Source organism: Rhinolophus sinicus, linkage group LG04 (assembly GCF_036562045.2).
Source record: "Rhinolophus sinicus isolate RSC01 linkage group LG04, ASM3656204v1, whole genome shotgun sequence".
Taxonomy (NCBI): domain Eukaryota; kingdom Metazoa; phylum Chordata; class Mammalia; order Chiroptera; family Rhinolophidae; genus Rhinolophus; species Rhinolophus sinicus.
In genome coordinates, this window is record NC_133754.1 from 155,406,612 (window position 1) to 155,429,581 (window position 22,970).

General features: G+C 43.9%; 1 protein-coding gene and 1 non-coding gene across 5 annotated transcripts in view; one reads left to right on the forward strand and one right to left on the reverse strand.

Moving 5' to 3' along the window:
• Positions 1 to 22,970, forward strand: part of DAPK1 (death associated protein kinase 1) — a 163,208-nt gene that overhangs the window by 40,968 nt on the left and 99,270 nt on the right. The gene's annotated exons all lie outside the window — the stretch shown is intronic.
• On the reverse strand, positions 10,759 to 10,832 carry TRNAI-AAU (transfer RNA isoleucine (anticodon AAU)). Its single transcript has one exon. It is a non-coding gene; the product is annotated as a tRNA-Ile (tRNA).

The window sequence follows — 22,970 nt, forward strand, 5'->3', positions numbered from 1 at the left end:
CTCTAGCTCAGTGTCTGTCTGTGTGAGGCCAGTGGTTTTCAAACCCTCTCTGATCTCAGAGCCTTTTGTTCCAAGTGGATGTTACCTGGGAGCCCCACATCCACCAGGCAACCTTCTGAGAAACACATGGGATCCTCTGGAAAGAGTCTGGAAATCCAGGATCTGCTTTTTCCAACATGGTTAAACCAAAGGAGAATCCTTGTCCCCTGTCTCCCCATCCAGCCCCCTGGATTCACTACATCCGGTGCCTTCTGAATGCAGAGCATTCCTCCTGAAGAAAGTTACTTATTTATTTCTGTGACTCAATACTCTTTTTGAGAGCTCTAAAGCCATGCAGATTAAGAGATTATACATTTAAAATAACGTTGAATGTTCATAGGTCTTACTGACAAATTATCTTGGGGACAAAGTCATTAAATGCTTTTCTATCTCCCACAGAATCTCCCTCTTTTTACTTAAAACATTACTCATTAAGAAGTATTCTATTAAAAGAAAAATGTATTGGGTTTTTTAGAATACCTAAACCTTTAGGCAGGTGTGTCTCCTCGATAAATCAGCAGTCCTTTGAGTGTTTTCCTTCTTTCACTTACCCAACCATAATCAATCTTTAATTTTAACTTTAATGATCAGACTTGTGCCAAAGAGCCCAATGTACAGTAGTAACTGGTAGTTAGTTCATCACACGTCCGATTACCTCCCCTGCCCCTTGGAAGCCAAGTGCAGGAGGCAGGAGATCTGTCTGGTTTCACATCTTGGTCACAGAATCTGCTGGTGGCTGGTGTCTTATCTGCACAGCGGGCCTCTTAGCCTGTCAGTGTCCTCCCTGAAGCATCCCAGGAAGATACAAAACAAAATGGGTCATGTCCTTTTGTCATAGCAACCCATTGAGCAGCATCACAAAACGTGAGGATAAACTCACAGATCAATGGGATAAAATAAATAAAGAAGCTTAAAAAGGAAATGAAGGGATATATTCTAGTATATTCTAATAACCTTTAACTAAAAATTTGAAACGAATAGAGGATTTTGGAGTCACTTGACAATGTGCTCGCCACATATAAATACACATATGTATATGCCACACACAAATATACACATGCACATAGCCACACAAACACGTGTGTATGTTCATATACGTGTGTATGTCCACAAATAAATATGTGTATATGCAGACCCACAAATATATGCATGGATATGCCCACACATATATGTCTGCAGACATAAGTACACACAGGTGTATGTGTCTATACATAATAAACGTGTACATGTCCACACGCATGATATGCATAGCCATGTATAGATATGCAAGGAGCAGTCATTGCATGTAACGTCCCTTTTGAGAGAAATGAACCATTCCCAGGTACTAGCTGGTCTCTGGGTTTCTGCTGTCTATTAGTCTATTACTGCAGAGTAATAGAGGGGCTACAATGGAAGGGGTTCCTGTTGGCACAGGTAGCAGTTTCCTTCTGAGAACCCCTCACTTGCCTCTTGAACAGCCTGCCGGGGCCAGTGGAGACTCAGCCAGAGCCTGCTCTGGGCCTCACCCACCCATCTGGGCTCCCACATGTGGTCCCCATTCCCACGTTCCCGTGGGCTGGTAGGAGAAGGGCGACCAGATCACCCTGAGCCTGGTCACCGTGCCTGACACCTGAGGACCACCTGGAGGTGCAGCCCATTTCAGTTGTTTAATCGGAACCTTCTGCCCTTCCTGGGAGTGGGGAGGGTAGATGGTCGCAGGGAGAGGAGTGATTCACCATCTGCCTCTGCAAGGAGTCACAAGTGTGCATGTGTTTGTGTGCATGTGTGCTCCAGCTACATACACCCTCTGCTCCCCCTGAAACAATAGCCAGCATACATCAAGCACCTACTATGTGCCAGGCATGTGTGCTTTATATGTATGATCTCATTTACTCCACTTAACCCAATAAATCAGTGCTAATACAAACCTCATTTTACAAATGAGGCAGAGAGAAGTTGTGTCATCAGTAGTGCTCCCAGAGCTCCAATGTTCCAGGAAGGCTCCTTTTCATCATAGTATAGAATCCGATGTAGAGTCCATGCCAGGGCTGTGCAGTGCCGCATTCTGCAATGATGGAAATGTTCTGTGCCATCCAGTGTGGTGCCCACTAGCCACATTCTCTGTCCCCTCCATTTCTCTTATCCCCCCCCTCAGTGTGTGACGTCTCCAGTCTCCTCTTCCCTCCTGTGCTCTTCTATCTTTAAATTTTTTGTTATATTTTTAATTGTGGTTACAATCACATAGCACTCAATTTACCACCTCAAACATTTTTAAGTGTGCAGTAGTGTCAAGCATATTCACATTGTTGTGCCATAGATCTCCAGAGCTTTTTTATCTTGCACAATGGAAACTTGGTGCCCATTAAACACTGATTTCCCCTCCTCCCAGCCCTTGGCAACCATCTTCCTACTTTCTGTTTCTCTGATTTTGAATGCTATAGATAAGTACCTCATATGAGTGGATTCATACAACATTTGTCCTTTTGTATCTGGTTTATTTGACATGGCATAATGTCCTTGAGGCTTGTCCATGTTGTAGCATGTGACCAGCTCTCCTTTCTTAAAGCTGAATGATATTCCACTGTCTGTGTATACCACATTTTCTTTATCCAGCCATCCTTTGATGGACATTTGGGCTCCCTTCTATCTTACCTTTTCTTCCTTTCCCTCCCATTTTCTCCAAATATAATATGTAATTAAAATATCTAGCTAATTATTGCATTAGAAGAGGAGCAGTTGGTGCTTATTTCATATTTTATTTGCTTATTTTTTTGTTTGTTTTTCCCCTTTCTTCTGCCTCCCCCAACCCCCACTCCGGTTCAAGCTGTTGTCTAGTTGTGTAGGACACAGCTCCCTGGCCCGTGCTGGTATTATGAGCCTTGTGCTCCCCAATCAGCCGGCCAATCACGATGGGCTCCTGGTGGCACAGTAGCCCACAGCCTGGGCTGCTTACGCTGTTGTTGTTCACAATCTTAGCTGGAGGGCACAGCTCACTGGCCCATGTGGGAATTGAACCGGCAGTCTTCAGCATTAGGAGCACAGCGCTCCAACCACCTGAGCTATCGGGCCAGCCCTTATTTCATATTTTAGGAGCAGCAAGAGATGTTCTCCCCCATCATTACCCCAAATGTACCAAATATGTTTAGCCAGAGTGGATTTTTAGTCTAATGAAAATTCCCACTGATTTTTAATTTGTGTAGACAAAATTGACTTTCCCTAGACAATAGAAATTGACTTACCCTAGACAAAAAAACAAAAAACAAAACCCCCAAGCCTGCTGTAGGACGACCGTATTTGGATGATAGGTTGGACAGGCATTGCATTTGGGTCAAATTTGGGTAAGTTGGGTGATAGTAGTTTAGATAAGTTAAGGATCAGTTTTTCTCTTCTACAAAAGTGGGAAGGAAGGTAGCCTAGTGTGACATGGCAGCCCCTCAATGCCGTTAAAGACTCAGGCTCTTCCTGGGTTTCATCCTTAGAGATGAGGTCACTGTCATCAGTGAGGTTCCATGATGGTCACCAAAACTCCATCCCCCATGCCCATGGCTTGGGCAAGAGGAATGGAAGTGTAAAGGGCAAAAGAGGTGTGTGCCTGCTTCATCCGCTCCCTTAACAGGCTTCCCCGGAAGTGCCACCCAGGGCTCTGTTCACTTCTCATCAGCCAAAGCAGGGAAATGAGGCACATTGCTGCCCTGAACAAAATTCAGTTCTGATGGGAAGACAGAAGGGTATGGACATAGGGCAGGCCACCAGCAGCTCCTCATTCACCTGGTGATCTTGAGCATCTGCCCCCTTGGGGTTCAGGTCATGGTACTAAGAATTTGGAGGCATAGACCCCTTTCATATGGCCTGCCCTTCATACTAGAGGCATCCAACTACCTTTTTTTTTTTTCTTCTTTTTTTTTTTTTTTTGCTGCTAGAGCATGCCAGCTTCCTTTCCCTTAGTGCAGACTCTAAATTCTTCCAAAAATAGAGGGAAGGGTGCATTGTATCTCTGGTCTCAGTTTCTTTGTGTGTCTGGTCATGGAGAAGTGTGGGATAAAGTAGATGCCTGTGAAAACTTCTGGATGGGTCTGTTTTAAAATTCTTCTATTTAAATGGGTTTTAAAATGTGAAAGGGAAATAAAGGGGTTGGCCCCTTAAAGAAGTCTCTTTCAGATGATAGTTCATCAAACTGCACTTTACTAAAGACACTCATTCATAGTGATTAGGTCTTCATTAAAAGGGATGGGGAACAGTTATTGAAGCTTGTTTGCAGAGACCGTGATGGCACCAATGGCACCAATACTCTCGTGGTTTGAGTAGAGGTGTAACTTGATCTTTCCTCCCTGCTTCACTGTGGGTCTGTGAAGGAAGGGGGTGCAGGGAATGCTGGAATACAGTAAGTCCTGGATCCTCAAAGGAGAGAAACAGGACCTGGGTGGGGGTCGAACCCTACTTCTGAGGGTTCAGTTGGAGTACCAGAGAATCTAGTCACAGTTTCACTTCTGAGTCTCTGTAAGCAGAAGTTACAGGCTTTGAGCAACCAGGAGCTGGCCTTTTAGGGAGATACAGCTGTAGGAGAGGGAAAAGAAACCTCATGCGGAGTGGGGGGCAGGGGAGACACATGCCCAGGAGCCCTCAGACTAGCTCTGCAGAGGCAGAATAGGCAAGTTCAGGGTGCAGGAGAGACAGCAGGTAGGCCAGAACTTGGTTGCACACAGTGCATGCACTAGTGTCAAGAGACAGTCCTGCCTACAGGACTTGGGCCAGGAACGAGCCCAGGAAAACAGCCTGGGTTTTACACCTGGGTCTACTACTTATTCAAGGCAAATGATTCACTCTTTGTCCCTCAGGGTCACGATTGTGAGTGAGATAGCCTCTGGTCTCATGATCCAGACTTGGGGATTGCTATCAAAGGAGTAAAAGCAGGGGTCCTGTGGCAGGTAGGGAACTTGATATGCCCCAAGCTCTCCCCCTTAGCCCAGTAGCTTCTGTGGATTTCCTGTGAAGAAAGGAAATAAAGCAGTTTCCTAAACTCGAGGCAAGCAAGAAGAGAGAAGTAGGAGTGATTAGCCAGAGGGAAGTGGAGAATAGCATAATGATTGACGATTAAACTGCTTAAAACCAGGAGATATCTTGCTTAAAATGGACTAGCACTTTCTTCAACATAGCAGTTAAAGATAGTTAGATGTTCATCATAGTTATATTAAGGTAGGATGAGCAAAGGGATGCTGCTGTAACAAACAATGCCGATGGCTAATGTGAGTTAGCTGGAGACTCTGGCTCATGTCCTAACTACAGGACTAAAGCTAACAGAGCCTCTATCATCTGGAAAATTGTAGTCACATTGGTGAGGGAAGAGGATATGGCAAATATCCTCTTCAAGGACTAGCTCTTGAAGCTTTCATCTGGAACCACCACAAGTACTTCAGCTTACATTTCATTGGCCCAAAGAAGTGACATGGCTGTGCCTAAGTTGAAGAGCATATGGGGGATGCCCTTCCATTATACCATGTGCTGAAAGGAAAGGACCCTGAAATAGTGATGAGTAACACTGCCACTGTAGTTACTTTAATAAAGATTTACATTTTTACAGAAAAAAGTTCACGAACTGGGTCACTTGATAACCCCAAATCCTTACATTATTTATACCCGAAGAAAGTTGAGATTGCCCGTATAACCTCTGACCATAATGTTTCTCTTAATTTCAGGCATGTCCAGAAGGAAATAAATCTTGCCAAGTCTAACTCATAAAATGATAACTTGTCAGCTACCCAAATTAGGAAGACAGATTGAAACAGCAGTCTGTTACTATTGCAGAGTAAAGACAATTTGCTATGTATTAAGCTTAAACAGTAATTTAAAGAGTATTCTGCCCAGATATGATAACTTGCTCTGCTTTTTTTATGGAACCAAAAGCAAGTGCTGACCTCTTAGGCCTTTTTACGTCCTTCATGACAAATGATGGGATTGGAGTGAAGGTTGGAAAATGGAAAGAGAGCAGCAGTCCGCCTGCAGATTTATTACTGGTGAATTTTGGGGCAGATTCTCTTTGTGAAATGATCATGTTTTTATTCCGTCCTACTGAAGTTTTTTGTAAGCAAATTAGACTTTATTCTTTGTTAACTGTACCTTCAGGCATTATCTCTTGGTAAATTCTAATTCCTATGTTTATAAATATGTGCATTTGTGAGAATTGATTAATCCATGTGAATTTATTAAACACCCATCGTGTGGAAAGAACTATGAGGGTTGCAATTGGGAGTACAAAGGTAAATAGGATTTTAAGCTCTTGAATGCTTTTGACTTTAAAGGGCTCACAGATAAAGTGTGAACACATGCATTAACAGTATCTCTTTGCACTCTGGAGTGGATTGTAATATTCATGGTCCCCAGGGAACCTCCCTGTGCCACACCTCTTGGCAGTTTGGCTTTGCTGTTCTTCCCCACCCGTTGGGTCTGGGCTGGCCTGTGGCTTGCTCTGACCAGCAGAGTCCTGCAGAAGTGATGCTGTGCGACTTCCAAAGTTAGACCTTGCTTTCTTGGGACACTCTACTGTCATGTAAAGAAGCTCTGGGTAGCCTCCTGGAGGATGAGAGGCATGTACAGGGAAAGGCCCAGCTGACAGCCAGTACACACCACCAGACATGTGAGCGAGGCCATCGGACCCAGGCAGCCCTAGCCAATCCCACCGACTGCATACATGTGAAGGAGCCTGGACAACACCACGAAGAGTGGACCACCTGTCCAGCAGAGCCCAGCCCATATTGTAACCCTCAGAACTGTGAGCATGGCAATGGTTGTTATTTGGGTGTGTTTTGTGCCCAGTGGTTGACCTTTGCCCACCCCCTGCACTTCCCCTCTGTGATGGCCACATAGCCTTTGCCATTCCCCAATGTAATGTGATTTTGGTACCTTCTTGGACATGTTCTCCCTTCACTCTAGAATGCCTGCTTCCCCTTTTCCTCCTTGGAACTTCCTCGTTCTATCTTCAAGACCCAAGTGTCTCTCCTGACTCCTCCTGGAGCCCTCCATACACAACTCTGTTACTGGTACTTTCTCCATTGCCCTGTGGTTGTTTACAGGATAGTATCTCCCATTGGATGCTGACCTCCTACGGGAAAAGGCTGTTCATGGACTCTTGGGCCCTACTCCACTCCTGGCACGCAGTGGGGCATGGTGGGCCATTGGGTGACAAGGCATGGAGAAAGCCTACTATGTGAGGGTGAGCACCACACTGGGAGTCAGTGCTATTAAGTCTTGTATACAACTGGACACCATACAACAGTGCTCCTTAAACTTCAGTAATGTGCTCATTAGTCATTTGGGATCTTATTTAAATGCAGGTTTTGATTCAGTAGATCTGGAGAGGGGCCCAAGAGTCTGCATTTCTAATGAGATCCCACTCTTCACACTTTGAGTAACAAGGCGACAGAAGATAACCCAAGTGCCCAATGGAGAGATCAGTGGTGACATAAGTCCTCGGTGATTCTTGGAGATAAATAATAGAGATGAGTCTTGGCAGTGATGCCCATGACCAGAGTACTAAGAAAGTGAGTCTGATTATTTTTAGGGTGCTTTAGTTGAAGAGCAACAGTAGAAATGGATATTTATTGGGAAAGGAATGTTCTAAATAAACTCAGATTTTTAAAGGACCTACCAAAAATAAGGTGGGGAGACTCAGTTATATAAGTACTATTTGTTCTGAATAAGAACGAGGATGATCGGATAGACAACATTGGTTGGGTTCTTAGAAGGATAAAAGGAAAGCAGTGAAGTCAAGGAGCTGTTCATATTAGGTGAGCCTTATTTTCTTAAATGAAAATGTCACTTCACTGCTGGAACAGAGAGAGATAAGTAGTCATGTCATACAGAGCATTTTCAGGAGGGTGTTTGACAGTGTCCTTCCTGAAACAGATCCCATGATCAATATGGGAAGAACATGTCCATTTGGAAATGTACAGTGTGTACATTTGGAAAAATATCTCTACATTTTGGTGACTGGTTGGAAAGCAAAATAGTAAGAAAGCTGATTGATGAAAGTTTACCAATGCAAAGAGAAATGCCCTAGAATTCATGTTGGCAGTTCATCTGAAGATGTATAGGGACTGCTTATGAAATCTAGAGTTTCTTCCAAAAGAAATTGTGAGATTAAAATATACTCTTCCTATTGGAAAGCGAGTGAAGGCAAAGTCGAGGGGGCCTGGTAGACTTTAGAAATGCTTGGCATTTCCTCCCATGGTTGCTGGTGCCAAGTCAATCTGTAGCTGATGATTGTCTTGAATATGTACTCAAATTAGCTGTGTAGCAGGCCATCTGCCGTCTCCTCCAGACTTGGTTGATAAGCCCTGGAAAAGGGAAGTCCTGCCAAAATGCAAATAACCTACTAAACTGATAATATAGGTTTGTGGGGGGTGGGGTGGGGAAGGAATAAGTGACTATCTTCTCAGCCCCTCTATGTTTTTCCTTCCCACTGTGTTTTTTCTTGTTGGATAAAGACCAAGTGTGGATCAGGAGACCCTAGGCTCAATCAGAGATGCTGGGTCAGACCAAAAATCGTGAGGGAATGAGGAGGTTCAGTTGTGAGAATGTGTTTTGCAGCCTCCCAAACTAGTCTCTTCGTTTAAACTCAAGAACTGGCACTCTCTTGGTTCTACTGGCAGGCTTGCTGTGGTGGGAGCCCTCGTCACATGTGCACAATTCTGGGCACTGAGGTTGCAGTCTCTGCCCTCATGGAGCTACCACCTAGATTCCCCAGGTTGCCTTCTCATTAATCCATGAGCCCAATCCCACTTTTACCACCCCCCGTGGCTTCCTGCCCAAGCATGACTCAAGTTTTTCGAATAGCAGTCTTGAACTGATTGGACCACCGTCATTTACACGTGCATTCTGCTTTATAGTTTCCATACATTTTCATATTCACATTCATTTCCTTTTAATACTCATAGATACCCCAGAACCCATCACTGTTCAGTTGGAGTAGTAATACTAAAGCAACTAAGGCCCCACCAAGGAGTAGACGATAACCATCTAAGATCTCATGGCTAATGAGTAGAAGACCAAAAAACGTGGTTACACATCCTGTCACCAGTTCTGCCCCGTTAGGGTGAGTCACTGACTGAAGAAGACTTTGCAAGCTCCAGTGCCTGCAGGGGCTGTGCAGGTAGCAGCGATGAGGAGGCATAAAGCAATAGAGAGCAGTAAGGCCTGTGTCTAGCTGGAGAGCACAGGGCCATCCAAAGGGGGCAGCTGTTATTTACTGTGTGATTATTGACAACAGATTCAGTTCTTTTCAGAACACTCTATGGCTCAAACAAAAATCACCTGCACAACGCTCCAGTTTTGATCAATGAATTAAAGCAGCAATCCCTGGTGAGTGAGGCTTAGCTTCTTTTGAGGGTACTTGCATTTTAAAAGTTTGTTGCAGCAATTAATTAATGCAGTCCATCGGGGAGATATTTTTTCATCTGTATCATCTTGTGCCTGTTCTGGGTCCCCAGCTTCAACAGATGTTGGCTCAAGAGAGAGGGAAAATGAGGTGCAGTGTTCACGGTGTTGCCTTGCAGCTAAATTTCCCCGTCCTGTCTGCACAGGGTCTGAACCCCACAACTTGGCAGCCCCCCAGGATATTGAAGGGAGCTATCTAAACGTACCCTGGGAGATGCACAGAAGTCATTAAAAAGCCATTTTCTAAAAATCCTTGAAAAGGCGGAAAAGGGCTGTCTGAGCCTTCATTTATACTTTTGGGGTTGTTGCAAAACAGATCCACTTTTAAACTCCAGTTGTTAAATCATCTATGCCCAGTGTTCGAAGGAGGAGCTCTCCCTCGGAAAGGGCTGTTTCATCCCGGGCTGTGTAATGGGCCGATGACGAGCAGGCTTCATACTGAGAAAGGAGTTGCAGAGGACCATAGAATCAGCTCCTGAAGTGAAGTGTCCCCCTAGCAGGAGTGATTATAAAAATATTTGGGAGGAGGAGGAGGTTTCTCTTGATAGAGGAAACTCATTAGAGCCTCAGTGGTTCTCAGCCCAGGCCACTCAAGCAATCTCCTGAAAGCTTTAAAAACCATCGCTATGTGGGCACTAGCTCCCGGCACTGTGATTGAGAACCACTACTCCAATCTTGAGTTTCAGACTTGCACTGCATCCGAGTACCTGGGGAGTTTATTAAAATGCCGATTACTGGGTCCCCCCACCTGTCCTCTGAATTGGAACCTAAGGGAAGCCCTGGAATCTGTATTTTTAAAGACCTCACTTCCAGCCTTGCCCCAGGTGACCTTTGGCTCAGGTTGTGAGCAGCCATTACTACATCCTGGAATGGGCACCCACATCCAAATACACACACAAACATTCTGTTTGCAACTAATAAATAGAAACACTTGAATGTCCCACTTTAGGCAAGTACTTGAGGGGAAAATAGATTTCCTGAAATGGATGTCAGTTAAGGTGCAAAGGCTATGACTGCCAAATTCTTCACTGCTGGAGGGTAGGGTCAGGCAAGCTTTGTTTTGCGAAGGTGGCCAGCAAGAACTGGATCAGGCAGGCAGGTAGCAATGGCTTTCTGGCTAAACTTAGACTTTCCCCACAAGAGGTCTTCCAGTCCATTGGTCTTGTGTTCTTGCTTTCTGCTGCCAATGGTGGCTCCTAGGAATGGTGCCGGACAGTTGTCAATGCAAGACTGAAGCTGTTTGTCCCCTTTGCTTAGAGTGTGTGTGTGTGTGTGTGTGTGTGTGTGTGTTTTAAGGAGGGGGCAGCTCACTGGCCCATGCGGGGATCGAACCAGCAACCTTGGTGTTATTAGCACCACGCTCTAACCAACTGAGCTAACCGGCCACCCTGCTTTGTTCTTTTTAAGACTCCAGAAAACCGCTTTGCCCAAGGTGGTAGATTAAGTTTTATTTATTATTTTTTGATTAAAGAAATCACCCTGAAACACAGCTTTGACACCTCTCAATGTCATGATTTTATTTCTGGCATTATAATATTTGTGTTTCTGGGTCTCAATAGGCTAAAAAAGCTTGTGAAACAAAAGCAATTTTTCCCCCCCACAACGGATTCTTAACACCCCTTATCTCTAAGTTTGTGATGCACTTTTGGTCTTTGCATAACTGAGTCACTTGCTAATATTTTGTTGTTGTTGTTGTTACTTTGTGATAAGAGAAGAATTTCTGTGAGCTGCAGTCCAGGAAAGAGAAATTACAAATACCCCTAAGCCTGTATGGACTCCTGATCTAATTTTCCTCCTGTATTTACAGGAGACACACTCCATTCTGACTGGTTAGGCCTATCCACTTGAAACATCCCTTCTGATTTCAACCTTGTCTAATAATTAACATTATTATGAGATCCCATAAGTTGTCAGTTAGAAAAGTGGAGAAAAAGTACATTTAGGGAATAAATTTTATTGCATCTCAAAATGGCTTTGATGTAAATCTACTATATGTGTCTTTTTATAAATTGTCAAACACTTTGCTTTAACTCCAAAACTATTACCCTCCAGTTGGGCCATGCTCTTTTCCATTCTTTTTGTTATTTTGTTATGCAAATAAATAGCCAATTGCACACACTGCAGACCTGTATAATTCCTTTGACACCCTACGTAGGTAGAGAACTTTTGTGCAGGGTGTAAAAAGCCTGCTCAGCATGTCCATTTCTCGTGCATTTCTTGATGGAAGGGAGTCATCATTTACGACAGCCATTTAGGAGATTTTATTCCAAAGACTGTTTCCTGTTTGTATACCCAAAATGCCTGATTCCCCAGATTTTGGGGGACAGGAGAAGTAGAGAAACCATTTGAGTCTCAGTGATTTCTTTTTCTCATCCAGAGTGTCATATGCTCAATTTGTTTTCCTTGCTTACATGTGGAACTGACCCCTAAACGTGCTGATAAGAGAGAAATAAGTAAGCAAACGCTCCCAGGGTTTGAGGCTGATATAAAAGTCACTTGGTTTCAGTGAACCGGACTAGAACACGAGCCTTTTGTTTGCTGTTGAAAGTTTAGCACTTGAATTTCGGGTTGGGCTGTTCAGTTCACTAAGGAAAATGTGGACACCTCATGCCAACGCCTGTTTTCTTTAGTCCCTGAGAATGGGAGGCATTGTGTGTTCGGTACACACAAAAAAAGCCAACAATGACTTAATTGTGCCCTAGGAACAAAAGCTCTTACCTGGGGACAAGATGAGAGACCCCAGGCTTCTGCTCACCCTGCTTGGTGCTTTGCAAAGTCTGTTGCTGGGATCCCCGGAGCAAATGTCTGACTTGTTGCTGGTGTTTGCATGTGATATTAATCCATAGATTGCTTTCTCCTGGAGCTTACAAGTTAGAGGAACGTGGCAAATTCGGAAGAGACGGAGAGTCCAGGCTCCCAACAAAGACCAGACGTCAAACGGAAGAGACTGAAAAGGGAACAGAAAGAGTTTGGTTCCTCGTCTCAGTCTGCCTCTTTGCAAATGCCCCAGTGACACAAATTGATGGTTGTGGCTGCCCATCTGCTTGCCAGCAGTTCAGTTTTGGTTAAATCCATTTTAAAAGCATCTATTCACTGTCCAATTGTCTGCAGCAATGGGTGCATGAGAGGGTGAGAATTTGGGGACAGTCAGCATTGCAGGTAGATAAGGAAAGTCCCTTGATTCTTATGTCACATGAATGTGATGTCACTGAATCTCCTTGAATGGTGGTGACAAGTGGGATGGAAGTCTCTTTTTTCCTGAGAGTGTCCAGGAGTCGGCTTTGCCATTAGCTTTCGCCAGTGATTTGGTTAATAACCCTGAGCTTTAGGGCATTGTATTTCTTTTTGCATTTGGAGTATCAGTCCAGATCAAGATTTCGAACGTTCTTTTTTCATTGAGGAGAGTGTTCGCTTGCCCAGGGTTGGGAATAGAGTGTCTCAAGTAAAAAGAGTTGCTTCTGAATTTGAAATTCCTATTCCCCCAGTGGTTCTCTTGCCTTTTGGTAAATCTAGACCAATGACTATGACAGCTAATAGTGGTAGCAAAACAAAATAGGCATTTACTGACCTTTCACACTGTACCATACCCTTTATAAGCATTATCACTTATAATCCTTACAATGAATGATTTTTTTTTTTTAAATTAAGCAAAATGAAAAGCAAGTATTTAGATTGGGTCCCAGGACAATAGTTAAATATATTCTCCTTGAAGTCATGGCATCACAGATCTAAGCCAACATTTCCCCAGCTTCAGTGTGCACATGAGTCCCCTGGGATCTTGTTAACATGCAGATTCTGATTCGGTCAGTCTGGGTGAGGATGGAGAATCTGTGGGTCCACAGGACAAGTTTCTAAGTCAGACGTTGCCAAGCCTAGCAGATCACTGGAATCGCCTGGAGAGATTCTAAACACACAGCTTCCCTCCCACCTCCGAGAGGCTGATTCTTAAGACACCAACCCTGCTTGTACAAAACAGGGAGCAAACTAGAAGCCTGAGAGGATCTGTGACCTATACAAGATCACACACAGTGAGAATCCAGCCTCTGGGGGCCTCGGACATGCTCCTTCTTCACTACCGGTGACTTACCGTTGACTGGTACCATCTGCTGAAAGGTGCACACAAGTTTGTCCTCCCTGGCATGCCTGTTGTGCACTGCACATTTCTCCCAGGTGTGCTAGCGAATACTCTGTCTCTTTATGCTGGAAACGCTGCTCCCCAAAGAGCTGGTGGCACTTGAGTTTTATCCTTTGCACACGGCCATTTATTAATACAACATCTGGAGTTGCTGTGAGGAGGAAGAGCAGAGGGGGAGGGAGGCGTGAGTCTGGGGTGGCGGGAATATGCGGTTCTTCAGGAGGCCTGGTGTCTTGGCAGAGGTGGGCAGCCCAGCCAGGGCCTTCCCCTAACACAGCTACATTGTTGCTGCTGGTCCCTGACCGAAGGCTCAGACTTCTGGAAGTGCTCCCAACCCCAGCCAACACTTCGTGTCAGTCTCTTGTGGCCTTAGAACTCTGGCCTTCTCTAGTCACTTCTACACAACTCCTGTCTCCTTAAGTGTCCAGGAACTCAACAAGCTACAGGAAATGGTCCTGCAAGATCCATGCCCCTGACCTCTAGGATTCTAACTCAAGTTGACCCTTGATCATTTGGGGTTTTGACGGTTTCTTTAGAAGTATTTTCATTATTGAATGTTTGTTAGGATTAGTTTTGGCTGCTTGTGCCAGAAAATCCAACATCATATGGCTTAAAGAAAACAGTTGATTTCTATCTCACATACAAGGAGGCCAGAGCTGGTGTGACAGCTCTGTGGTATCAAGGACTTTGCCTCCTTTTATGATGTCATTCTGCCATCTGAAGCATGTGACGTGCACGTCACAGTTCAACATGGCTGCTCGTGCTCCAGTCATTACTTCTTTCCAACCAGCAAGAAGGAAGAAGGTCATGCCCTTTCTCATGAACATCCAAGGACATTCCTTGAATGTTGCACATAATACTTCTGCCTACATCCTGTTGGCCAGAATATAGTTACATGGCCACAGCTAGGAAATGTGGTTTTTATATCAAGTGCCCAGATTTCTAGCTAAAAGTGAACAATTCTAGGACTCAAGACAAAGGAGAGATCAAATATTGGGGTAGACACCTGTCCTGCCTCACCAGGGTCGTAAGGTCATTTCCAAAGCCAGGTAATGTTTGGATTAGGTCCCCATGTTTCAGATTGATGCTTTTGAGCCACTTTATGTACCACAGGAGGTTTGGGATGATGCTGGATCGCTTAAGCATTCCTCCAAGAGGAGCCAGAACAAGCCATTATAGATCTTGTTCAATTAATAATTGAATTAATTAGGGCTGATGTGGAAAGCAGATATAAGGAGAAAGTTGCTGGCAATAATCATTGGTTAAAGACAGAAGGCAAGACTGGTAGAATCTAGCAGTTCCCCTGGTGCCATCTTCAACTGCCGGGGATGTCTGCAGATGTCTCTGGAGTCCTAATAAGATTAACAACAGTCACCACAGCAAGAATAGACAAGTGGACCAAGTCTCCGTACCAGAAGGGATGTTGGGTTCTGAGTCAGCATTGGCACTTTCTAGTGCGTGATGCAGCCTATGACTCTTAGGTTGTGTTTGGGTCCTGACTTCCTTCTTTTGCAAAAAGACAGCCTGGAGTTAGAGCTACCTGGACTGTCAGTCTTCATAGGGGCTTCAAAGGAGTATTTTGAGGAGTGGCATCCATATTATTTGAACACTGGGAATTGAATATATTTCTAGAGCTAGTATAGGACTGAGTGGGCCATTCTGTGTTCTTTCTAGAATGTGCCACCTTGTTCCTAGAAAATACCTAGGATAACTCCTGTACAGCGGAAGACTTATAAGTGGGCTGAAGGTTATTGCCTCCCCCATCTTTTTTTTTTTTGGGGGGGGGCCTAACAGCAAACACAAAGTTTTCCCTTTAGAAGAGAATGTGAGAAGAGAGGTGGAAGAATAAGAATAATTTTCTTCAACTGAATCATCCCAAACTTCAGCAAAACAACCTTCACATTCACAGGCGTTAGGGAGCTCCCTGGCAAGTGAAATCTAGGGCAGAACAGAAGGTGTGGGCAAGAGTGTATTGCATGGCTTGGAGGCAGACCTAGCCAGGCCTTGGGGGAGCCTGTGAATAATACAGTTAGGTCCTGACGCCGATGTAGCCAGATCTCACATGTTTCACAGAAGCTGTTCATGGTTCTATATTTTGCTTTTCCTAACTAGCTCAGGGCGCCTGTTTTGGTGTAATCCTCTTTAATGTTAGTGTTCAGCGTATTACAAACTTAAATGGATTTTGATGGGCTCATTCTTACACATATGCACATACACACAGGCCAGAGTCAATGAAAAAATGTTTAAGTTTGTGCGAAAGGCAGGCTGAGCAAATAAGTTTTCCTGTTCTGAATGCATTGTTTCTTTATCTGTACTAATAGTTGTATGAATGGAAAAAAAAAAAAAAGCATAATGAACTCATATATTTGCTCTTGTTTCTCCCATGATATCTAAGTCTTGTCTCTAAGCAACGTGATGTTTGCTTATAGGAAAGGTTTTGTCTTAAGTATGTGTCTGTTCTCAGAGGGAGAGAAGCCAGGACTTGGGTGTCTGACAGACCTTGGTCGCACCTTGGCCTTTCCCCGCACTGGCTGACTGTCCCTGGCAAATTACCACGTTTCCCTAGATCTCAGTTTTCATTTTCCTACAGTAGAAATGGCCACACCCTCCTCACAGGAGGATAAAATGAGCTCTACAGGATATCAAGGGTCCAGCCCCGTGCCTGGCTCCCTGCAGCTGCCCGATGAATGGGCATTTCCTTTGTCTTGATTTCCCTTTGCCTTCCTTAGAAGAAAACCTGGGGAAGGAATATTAATCTGGTTGGTCACTAAAAATTTTAGGAGAACCTGCTATGGGACTCAAGGTCAACGGGGAAAATCTAAGACGCAGTTGTTCTACAGTCTGTGGTTTTCAAAGTATGGTCCACAGCCTCAAGCACCTGGGAACTTGTTAGAAATGCAGACTCTCAAGCCCTCCCCAGACTTATCCATTGGAAACTCTGGGGGTGAAGCCCAGTGTTTTAGCCAGACTTCTGGGTGATTTGAATGTATGTTAACATTTAAGAACCACTAGTCTCTACATCTTGATTCTCAGGCCTTGCTGGACCTTGCAATTCCCTGGAGAGCACTTAAAAATACCATCACAAGGGCCCTGCTTCCAGAGATTCTGATTCAGTGAGTCTGATTCAGAGCTTCATGGGTGATTCTAATGTGCAAAGGACTGGAAAATTCTGCTCTAAAGAGTTCTATCTTCTCTTCTGTCTTTCTCCTTCTCTCTTCCCCTCTCCACCTCCTCCTTCATGGACTCTTTGAGGTGGGAGACTGAAATTAGGGGGAGAATTCTCTTGTAACATCAGCTCAGAGGGACTCACAGAGACTGGGTGAGATGCTACCCACAGGCCATAGAAAATTCTCGTTGTCTTTGCCTCATTCCTACAGTACTCTGATATCCTTGGATGGCCGTCTTCTGGTTTTAAATGTAGCACATGCTCATGTGGGAAATTTGAAAGAACCTAGGAAACTTTGAAGGAGAAAATAGAAATCTCCCATAGTGCTGTTCCTCCAAAGATCCCATTAAATGTTAACATTTTGCTGTATGAGCTTCCAGCCTTGCATGTGTGTGTCATTTTCTAATATAAAATTAGGATCGTATAATGCGTACAGTTGTATATCTTGCTTTTTTATCTAATGTCACATTATGATCATTTTGCATGATATTCTTTGAATTCCGTTTTCAAAGCCAGCATCAGATTGCACCGTGTGGATTTGTCACAATTGGCTCAGCCATTTCCCTTCAGTTAATTCCATTTTTTTCCCCATAAGTTCCAATATCGTTGTAAGTAAATCTTTGATTGTTTTCCTTATTATTTCCTTAGGATAGATTCCTAGAAGTAGAATCACTGAGCAAAAAGTTATAAACACTTAAGGTCCTTGTTACATAGTAGTACTCAATGTGTTTCCAGAAGGGCTGTGCCATTTCTACGCCCACTCTCTGAAAGCATGCCTGCTCCCTTGTCTTTTTGCTAACATTGGTTATCTTACAAAACAAACAAACTTACAAACAAAATGTGGCATTTTGCTGAGCCACGCGGCCCTGTCCTTGTTCTCTAGCAGCTCTCGGTGAATGTGGTCACAGATTTCTAAACCCATGTGTCTTTATCTTCGTTTCATTCATCTGTTGGAATCACGTTTGTCTTTTAATGTCTGATAGCTCCAGTTCAGTTTGGGGATTTTCATTTTATCTGGGGATGTGAGACCATCAGGTCTGCGCTCTGCAGCTCCATCCTCTTTGGATCTGGGCTTCATCTTTAATGTCTTTGTGCCTTTTAACCCATTCATGCCATGCCCACCAGCGTTGACCAAGAAGACACTTAGGACAACACCCTTAATAAATGCTCTGGGGTATTGCAGCAAAAGGCATACAAGTTCATAGCATTGTTGTCAAAGTTAAATTATTCTGAATCACCCAGGTGTATGTCATCTATTGTAGAAGTGATATGTACCCCCCACCCAGTACACACGCATGCACTTCAGTGCATCAAGCAGGGAAGTAACTGGAATAATCAGAGAATCCATTTTTCTTGGCCTTTTTTGACAAATGATATTTGAATGAAGCGCTGAACAACTTGGCAGTTGTCAACTCTCCTTTCAAACTGAATGTGCCTTACTTAGGTGCAGGAAGAGGTCAAGAACATTTCCACTGTCCACATTTCACATCTCGCAGCCATCCCAGCTCATCACAATGGCTAAGCCATGTAGATCAAGCCAAGATAATGTGTCCTTAGGTTTGGATCCTCCTAGGAACATCTGTGTGCTGGGAGGGCAGTGGGGAAGCAGTGGGTCGTGAGTGTTCTAATCCATAAGGCTTCTTCCAGCAACTTTGCATCCGAGGTGCTCCCTTTTGGAAGCGTAAACATCTACCTGCCAGCTGGAATTCTGGGGTCTGGGAAGAAACACAGCAGAGGCTCAGCTGTTAGGGAATTCCAAGAATTTAACATTGTTTGGGAGGCGGGGAAGCTGAGGAGGGATAAGGCAGGAAGAAAGATTGAACTCTTCATACCCCAAGGTCAAGGCCCCCTTTTTCAGTTTAGGGAAATAAGAAAACTAACGTTGTAGAAATAAACTAATGATCTTACCTTTATCCCCAAAACTGCTGGATGTATTCTGTTCCATCTATGCATCCATCCATCCATCCATCTTCCAATAAATATTTATTGAACACCTACTACTAGAAAGCAGTCACTCATGGTCCACGGTTTTCTAAAGCACAAAATAGTGTACAACACACAAGTGTGAGCTAAGTATCCAGTGGCCCAGTAGTGGCCTGGTGAGGACTCTCTAGCATATGCAGATTTTGTTTTTCACTTAAACTGGATATATGGCAAACAAATAGAAAATTAGCTAATAAGACCTCATCTGTTCAAAGACAATGGTTACAGCATATAAATAGCGACTGAGGAGGCAGGCAGGGAAAACCTTTAACTATGGGTGAGAGAACCTCATGGTTTTAGGTAGAACTGCTCAACTGGCTCTTTATTCCAGATGATTCCCTTTAGTTCCTAATTTTAAAAATAAATAAAGAGGCCTATGGTTATGGTTAGCTCATTTCGGGAGTGTGGTAGGCTTGGATAATGGCCGCCAAGGATGTCCTCCTCCTAATCCCTGGGAACTGCAAATACTTCTGTGGTATAAAGGAGTTTGCAGAGATGTCAATGGGAAACGAACATAGAGGGGTGGGTGTTCCAGTGCAGAAGCAGTCTCAAATATTTTGTCTTCATAAATATAATTTTTCTTTTTAGATTACATGTCCTAGTTTTGGTTTGGAAAATATAATCTCCAGAGCCTATTACACAGGAATGAATTCTGGCCTTCATCCCTTTATCTTTGGAGAAATTTCTTGCTCCCAAGTTTCATTTATCAGATGTTATTGAGCCCTTTCTGCATATAAGAGTGACTACACAGATTGCTACCTGCTCCAGCTTTGCATGGCCTCACCACCTGCTCTGAGACTTCCTTCATTTCTGCCCCCCTGTGGTACGCCAATAATGATTGGATTGCCCCTGTAAAGGTAGTACATGTGTGGATCTCCCAGGCACAGCTGAGATGTTAAACTTCTAGAGAGGTTTTCTGAAATTCGAAGAAGCAGTGCTCAGAGTATGGTTCTGACAGCACATGACGACCTTCAATACGAACCCTTGATCATTATTTCAGTATGTGGCCTTTGAACAACTTGGTGTTGACTCGACTATAAAATGCAGATGACACAGACCTCTGTGGGACCTACTCCCCCTAACTATGGAGTCAGCTCAGAGCGAATGCATGCCCCAGTTAGATGAAAATCAGCTAACGTACCCAAATTGTTTCTCTCTACCTGCTGTCAGTGTCCTTAACCGATTTCAAACTCGTTGTCTAAAACTGCAGGCTGTTTCTCTCAGCTGTTGAGACCCTTCCAAAAACACAGAGCTTTTGGAGAGGCACAGATGCATTTATTATTCCTTGGAAACAAACTATATTGCTCAAATTGCACAGTTTTGTTGTGCTTTAGTTTTCATTTTTCCTTCCGGGAGGAGGAGCTGGGAATAGCAGTGAGTGGTGATCTGGCTGGGAGTCTTTCTTGCATCTCGGTTAGCATCATTAAAGCTCTTCTGGAGGCAGGTAGACTCAGGTTTGCCTGAGTACAAGCCATGATGATGGAACCACGCTATGACTCTTAAAAACTTAATTTTACTAAACACAATCCTAAAATCAAAATGGATAGTTATCATGATCAATACTAGAGAAAGCTGACTCCAGAGCCTGTGTTTTCTGAGGTCTTTAAGCCCATTTCAGTTATGAGATCCAGGTGTTCTGTGTGTACTTGTAAGTTAGAAGTGATTCTTTCCCCTAACTACCCTAATTTCCTTTTGGCCATCGGGAAGATAAGCTGTTGTGGATCCAAAGCAATGTGCTCACATGATTGGCCTACAGAACAGAGCCAGCCTTCAAACCTGCCTGAACCGGCTTGGAAACTTGTAGAAGTTTCACCTAGTGGGGAGAGGGTCTGCCATGAGGGAACAAACTGGCAAGTCATCTTACATCCTTCACCTGGAGTAGATCATACGCCCGGAAGTCATATGTATTTTTACACATTTATTCCCTCTCATTTTTTTTTTTACATTTGAAATTCTTGGACTTAATGTAATAAGAAATTTTACTGAAATTTAATTTGAATAGGGTCTCACGTACAGAGTTCAGTTCTCTATTAAAAAAAATAACTAAACTCTAAAAGAAAACAAATCTAGAAGGCCTTCAAAGCTATACTACTTAAAATAACCAACTTTATGTTTTCAACAAAGATGGGTTTTGTGCTCTGCTGGAATGTGGCCCTGTACTAGGTACGTCCATCTCCAGTTCCTTTCTTAATGAGCTGGAGTATCTAGTGAGATCTGAATTAAGTATACATAAAGTAATACTGAAAGAACTGCTAGAATCTTGGCAGCTTTTACTGATTGTACCGAATGATTTAAAGCAAAGTATATATTAGTCAGCTCGGGCTGCCATAACAAAATACCACAGACTGGGTGGCTCAAACAACAGAAATTTATTTTCTCACAGTTCTGGAGGCTGGAAGTCTGACATCAGGGTGAAGAAGCATGGTTGGGTTCTGGTGAGAGCACTTTTTCTGGCCTGCAGACAGCTGCCTTCTCTCTGTGTCCTCACATGTCAGCGCGAGACAGCAAGCTCTCCTGGTGTCTCTTCTCTTAAGGGCACTAACCCCGTCATGAGGGCTCCACTCTCTTGACCTCGTCTCACTGTAATCACCTCCCAAAGGCCCCACCTCCAAATGCCATCACACTGGGGGTTAGGGTTTCAACATAGGAACTGGGACGGGGCACAAACATTCAGTTCATAACAAGGTAAAGTGAGTTAAAAGATTGGGTGTGTCACAGAAAAGCCAGTAGAGAAAGAGCAATCATTAGCGTCTGTAGCATCTAGCCTTTTGGGGCCCAGTAAAGTTTGACATTTAGTGACAGTCTTCACTGCACTTCATTCAGTACAATGGACAAATCCTAAAAAATGTGGTCAGGAGTGGCCAGCAAGTTTGCTGAGGCTGACACCTATTTCAGTTGCTTCTCCAAGACCATGAAATTTTTCTCCCTACCCCAGTCACACTTTCCCAACTACCCCTACCTCTAACAGGGTCTCTACAATATAAAGGACCCTGAGATATTGATGATCCAAACCCCAACAGCAGCATAGTATGTTCGTATTCTTTCAAGAAGTAACTGACCCCTGGCATCTGGGACCTGTCTTCTCTAGGTCAACGATGGATACTGCTGGCCACTTGTCAAATGGCATGACTTTTATCTTTCTATTTTTTAATAGGGAATAGGAAGTAAGCAAAGATATGATAAACAGGGAGAAAGACTCCCAGAGATTGTAGTTTTCAACTAAGAGAGGGAATAACTTTTCACTGTTACAGATTCCCCTTTGCGGGGGATAATTTGAGGACAAAACACCACCCATCAAACTGTGCCTGACACACAGACTGCTCAAGAAATATTCACTGAGTAAGTGAGTGAGGGAATGAATGAATAAATGAATGAATGAATGAATGCAAGTAGCAGTCACCTGGAATTCAGTTCGAGACCCCAGTTGTTCCTCAACATGTTCACACTGCCCACTTGACAGGAGCACTGAGCACTCTGTGGGTCAATGCCTGCAGCAGATTTAGTGAGTCCCTCAGGACAGGCTTGTTAATTCTCATGACTTGCACAAGCTAGGGGAACTAATGGCCATCAGCACGAGGATCTCTCACAAGTGAAGAAGAAATGAATCGGCCCTATGTTTATGGTGCATAGAGAGGGCAGATGTCTGTGAGCCGTGAAAATCTGGGCTCGCAAACCTACCTCTAACCCCTCCCCTGCCATCCTCTGGGCAACTTGAACCTCCTTGAGGATGATGTAACCATCACCCGGCCTCCTAGTGGTGGACCTCCTCCTTTCCAGTAACCTTTTCCTCTGCTCCATGGCGTCACAAGAAACTCTACCCAAATCTGCATTCCCGGGCAGCCATTCCCACGGCCCTTCCTCCCCACTGACTTACCCACCCCTTCTGCCATAACCACTCTTTGGCCTCGTTGGAAACTTCCAGTCTATCCACCACTTTTTCATCATCCGTCATCAGTCTCCTTTCTCTACTTTAGTCCTTAGACTGGAGGAAGGGGTAACTATGAAATAAATAAGATGACATAGAAAAGCAATTTACCAGATAGGATCAGATTTTTAAATTAGCTGAATCATAATCTTTATTTGTATTTCTCACTGGGCTAGATACATTTTCGTAGCCTCATGTAGTATGTATGCTGCATAGAAATCTTGATGTTTGCCATTTAGGAGCCATAAGCTCATCTACACGAACCAGTAGTTATACCAACAGGAATTTTCTAGAGAAGGCTGATTGGAGACTTG